We start from the raw sequence: 6,051 nt of genomic DNA, 5'->3' as shown, positions 1-6,051 counted from the left end.
AAAATACTCTCTTATAAAGACTTGAACGTATTTACAATGACATGCACCCATTCACGTGCATGTTTAGTGGAGGAAAAACGTAAACGTGACGCAAAAACATAAGGGGCGAGCTTCTGATAAAGATGTCTGGACATATCTAAAATGCATCTACTTTATCGACTCTTTAAGCGATGAAAATGCTATTTGAAACATAAGAATAATAGAGCAAAATGCTATTTCAATCTTAAGCATGACAGATCGACGAAATTTTATTTAAAACTTACGCGTGACAAACAGACGGAATGCTATTTCAAACCTAAATGGAACCAGATTGATAAAATGCTATTTATTTTTTCAGTTGGGAGTCACCACTTACTAAGGCCCGAAGGGCACTCTAGGATAAGGTTTAATGAATTTAAGGTGGTAGTGTAGTAATCGTTAATGGTGCAAATTGGGTAAAATTTGATTATTTATGAGGACGGCTCAACAAGAACTTGTTTACATTGGATTTGAAGGCTACCATGTTGTATTCAATCGGGAAGCAGGCCAGCAGAACAGTGTTCCACAGGCAGGAAGTTCTGGGAAAGAAGTGCTATTCGTGAAGGCTACTTTTAGATTTAGGCACAAATAGAGAATGGGGAGAATCGTATATAGTGGTTGTAGCTAGTCGAGTGTTTTTTTTTGTGAAAGTTTGGCCAGGGAGAAACCATAGATTGGAGTTAAGTTTTAAACTTACACTTGACAGACCGACGAAGTATTATTTCACCTCACATGTGATAGACTTATGAAATGTTATTAAGCGTAACAGACTAGCGTACAAAGTCTCTGTTATAGATGCGACGAGGCAATCACAAGACCTGCATCATTTGGCATTTTTTTTCATAACATTTTATTTGTTGCCAGTAAGGACACCCAACGTTATCCGGTCCTACAATACGCTTAATATATTTTGATTTATGCAAATTTCGTATTTATTATTATAAAGCTACTCCTCTATTGATTATTATAGTGTACCCAATAAATAGTAATGGTTTCCAAAGAAAATAAAATATGACTAGGCTGCCATCAACTAGAATCGAAACTAAAAATCGAAACACAAGCATATTCCGTTACCATTTGAACCACCAACCGTTGGGTATCAAAACTATAAAAATTAATCGAATTTAACGTATAAATCTCTATTTGCGCACGCGTAGAAGAACAGGTTCAGTCAACTTACACCTGCCAAGTTCCAATTATATTTATTTTGACACCTTAGCAGCTATTTTTTACCGTCGAAAACCCAAATCGAATTTGTTTTACAGGTCTGAATTACCTATATATCAGGTTTCAAGTCTGTAGACCAAAATCGACTTTAATGTATACACGGATATTTGTGCACGCGTACAAAAGAACTTTAAGTCGACTTATACCTGCCAAGTTTCAATTAAAAAAAATTGGACCCCTTAGCAGCTATTTTCGCCAGAAAGGACGGTTAACAAAATATGCAATTATATGACTCGCCTCGCGTCGCTCTGCGACCTTGGGTTTCAGCAGAGATACAGTTTGAAAAATTGGAGACGGACAGACATAATGAGCTTTATAAATTAGATTAAAAACTGCCCAACACACTCACACCATGCTGATATGAACACTAAATGAACATGAATTGCAATAAATTCCTCACTTCCGCTTCGTTGTCCGCCATTTTATGAATTTTTTTGCCATGTTATGATGAAAGACGCAACGAAACTCGGCATTTACTTGCGACCAGCTCTCCATCAAGATGTGGGACGAGACATGAAGGAAAGTAGATTAAAACCAGCCTCACCCCACCTACACACCCATCGCCTACACATTACTTGTACATTATTTGATTACTGGTAGGACCTGTGGAAAAAAAACGGGCCCCAACTCTAATTAGGCCCCGTTTCTTAGTGTTTTGTCCGAATGAAATGAAACTTTGGTCATAACTAGTTTATTATATTCAAAACACTAGGGTCTTTGGCCTTTTTTTTTCTCCGTTGACTGTAAAATGCTCAGAAAAACAATTGAATGTCCTCTGTTTTTTTTGGGTCACCCTGTATTTAATCAATATCTATCTATCTATCTATCTATCTATCTATCTATCTATCTATCTATCTATCTATCTATCTATCTATTATATAAAAAGAGCTTTGTCCCTGTGTATGTGTGTATGAGCTCGTTCCTTATGAACTCGGAAACGACTGGGTCGATTTAAAAAAATAATTGACACAAAGGTACTTGTGTCCGGGAGTGTTCTTAAGTAGGTTTTGTATCGGAATGCGTCTGGTAAGTATCGAAAATCGATAACCGAATAGATCCGATCAAAGAAGTCCGATTTTGATCAAAGTTAACACTTTTATACCACCTAACATCATAAATGCATTTCAGAAGTTTTATCAGCGCGCAATCAGAAAGTCACAGTCTATAAAATCAACTGTAGATTCGTTTGACTTTCATTCAAGTGATTATAAAAATAATTTCATAAAATCAACAGCTGGTTCTTTTATAAGACAGAGGCGCGTTCCAAATGAATGGTTCTTATTAAACATTGATACTTGACTTTTGCATTTTAAACTATTTACAGATAATTTAAAACTTTTTTTTTTTGCATTTTAAACTTTATTTACAGATAATTTTATAAAATAAATAGTAGATTCTCTACAGTGCAATGTAGACTTCAATGTACTGTGGGGTAAATCACTGCGGGGAAGCATGTGAAGCTTCCTCCCGATACATTGGGATGGAATGAGAACAGGCAATCAATCGATTTGATTAAAAAATGATCGATTTAAATGATTTCGACGACAATAAATATAAGACTGAGAAGAAAGTTCTTGCAGAATTTTTAATTTTGATTTCAAATGATGCATTTTCAAATAAGTTTTATTATAATAACTTTACTTTATATATTATATTAAAGAGTGTTTTTCGATCTATCTAATCGTTAGAATTACAATCGTTTTAAAACAATTATGTCTTCTTTTCAGAATGTTGAATACAAGATGGAAAAGAAGTAAACTAGCACAATTTTCTGATTTCAATTGCACGTGTGTGTGTTTATGCATATTTATAAATATACTAGCGGGGGGGGGATACCCGGCGTTGCCCGAGTGTTTGGTCGGGCGGGGGTGGGGGTGTTTATCAAAACATAAGAATAAGCGAAGTAAAACAAAACAAAAAAGAAAACAAAAACGAACGTTAAAACTTATCTGAAAAATAAAACGGGGGGGGGGGAGTATCCGGGTGGGGTGGGGGGGTAATCAAAACATAAGAATAAGCGAAGTAAATATTTTTAAAAGTTAAAACTTAAAAATATCGAAAAAAAAAACACAAAACAACTAACGTAAGGCAAACGAACGATGTTAAATGTAAAAATCGGAAAAACAAAAGCAAAAAAGAAAACAGAAAAACGAAGGTTAAAACTTCTTTAAAAAATCTGAAAAATAACCCCCCCCAAAAAAACACATAAAAAATGGCTTAAATAAGCCTGTTTCAATATTAAAATTTAAAAAATCGGTGGGTACCTGGCATTGGCCGGGTGTTTTTGGGTGTGTGTATTAATGAAAACTAAAGAATAAGCGATTTCAATTCAAGTTGGGCTAAAAAGTTGCTGAAACAGCTCGCGATATCATCGAAGCGTTTGGCCCAAGAACCACTACTGAACGCACAGTACAATGGTGGTTTAAGAAATTTCGTGGCGGCGACGAGAGTCTGAAGATGATGAGCGTAGTGGTCGGTCATCGGATGTTGACAACTATCAATTAAGATCTTTAATCGAAGCCAATCAACGCACAACTCTTCGAGAACTTGATTCTGAATTAGACGTAACGTATACGACGATTTTCAACCACTTGAGGGAGTTTGAAAAGACAAAAACCCTGATAACTGGGTGCCTCACGAATTGAACGACAATAAAAAGAAACGCTGTTATGGTATTGTCTTCCTTTCTTTTACGTAACAAGAACGACTCGTTTCTCGACTGAGTTGTGATTCGCGATGAAAAACGGGTTCTTTACAACAATTCAGTGATTAGATGCAGACGAAGCTCCACGACACTTGCCGAAGCCAGAGTTGCACCAAAAGAAGGTCATGCTGACTGTTTGGTGGTTTGCAAACGGTCTCATCCATTACAGGTTTTGAATATAGGCGAAACTTCGACAACGAAACCCAGAATTAGTCAACAGAAAAAGCCCAATTCTCCTCCAGGACAATGCCCGACTGCACATTGCTAAACCGACCCTGCAGAAGTTGAACGAATTGGACTATGGAACTCTGCCTCATCCGCCATACTCTCCAAACCTCTCACCTACCGCTAACCACTTTTTCAAGCACCTTAACAACTTTCTGCATGAGAAATGCTTAAAAAACCTAAGCGATATCAAAAACGCCTTCAGCGATTCTATTACTATCAGAACGCAAGATTTTTTTACGTTACTGGCATGAATATAATTGTTTTGCGTTGGCAAAAAGTGTGTTAATTCTGATGGTGCTTATTTCGATCAATACATTTTTGTTTGAACCGAGATATGTTCATCTGGATTTAAAAGTTCAAAACCGCAAAAATTTTTTGTCAACTTGATATATTGGAGGGTGGAACATTTATTGATCCTCATTCAATCCCAGACAACGTCGGATCTCCCTGCTAGTGTTTTGATTAAGTTGATATTACTCTGAATAGCGCAATTTCTTTCTTTTTTTTTGACAGAAAAGCAATAACACAGCAAATATTGGTTTATTAACATTTCCATGAAAATAGTATTCATTGTATTTTAAATAAAGAACTGACACAAATGGGATAAATTAATAAATACTAATAAATGCCCAGAAAGCAATATTTTGCTACATATTTCAATACAAAAAAATAAAATCATATTGTAAAATACGATCTCTAAATCTTTCCTATAGTTTAGCACCTGACATACAATGTTTTTTTTTATTTGTCCTATTTGTTTCAAATGTTCCCTTTTTTACGTAACGATTTATTTCTTCAGTGAGGAACAGCTACACGTCGAAATTACTACGAGTTCCTTTCTTACACCAGTACAGCAATAATCATAAATTATTATTATTATAAGGATATTCGAAAACGAGGCTACGTTAAAAGGAGACCCCTCTCACATAATTGTCCAGGGTTTCCAGATTAGTTCTTTTAAAGCTAAATGTCGCAAATTTGGCTCTTTTCGAAGCAGTTTGGCCTTCGACAGTTGGATTTGAATTTTTTTACAGCGTAACGTACGAATTAACCAAGGAAAGAACAAGCAGAATATTTTATAGTTTTTAAAAATTTTACTTTTCATTCTCATATTTTTTGTGACCCTGATCCTAACCCGACGATCCTAACCTGACAAGCCGCAATACACCACGGGGAGCCTTCTTCTCTAGAAGCTTCTTTCCTCGAACTGCTAGACTGGAATTCCTTCCCTGTATCCTGCTTCTCTGACTGTTCTAACATGCAAAAATCAAAGTGCAATGTGAACAGACATCTCGTTGTTCAACTCCCTTAATTCAGTAGCAATTTTAGTAAAATGAATATGGATAAAAAGACAAAAAACAAAAAAAAACAATAAACACTGATTTTTTCCGGTATAACATTAACCCCTCCCCCCCCCCAAAAAAAAGAAACATGTTGCACCATTGCGGTCGTTGAAAAGTCGAAAGAAATAAAAAAAAAAAAAAAACGCAATTAACAATAAATTGTATTAACCGTAAGTACAGAAGTAATGGATTGGCAGAGACCGCTTCCTCTATTTGCTTCTCTCCTCACTTCTGCTGATGTATTATGACGACTCGATTCATAGAACTAGAAAGAGTTCATAGAGCGACTGAATAGAGTAGACCACAACATCATATGCTAAAATGTCATCGATTAATTCTGAGTAATATCGCGTTAAAACACAACTAGTTCAAAATTAAGAAAACAGCTTGTTTGTTTTAACTAAACCTCGAAATTCTGATGAAACAAAAACTCTATTTTTAACCGACCTACATTTTAATTAACTTTCTCCATCATTCTAGAAAACTAGTCGAGCATTCATCGATGTTTCGCTCCATTTCGCCTGCTCCTAA

The sequence above is a fragment of the Euprymna scolopes genome, chromosome 2 (genome assembly GCF_053919585.1).
Source record: "Euprymna scolopes isolate OS-2025 chromosome 2, ASM5391958v1, whole genome shotgun sequence".
NCBI lineage: Eukaryota > Metazoa > Mollusca > Cephalopoda > Sepiida > Sepiolidae > Euprymna > Euprymna scolopes.
Note: the sequence above shows the minus strand (reverse complement) of the source record.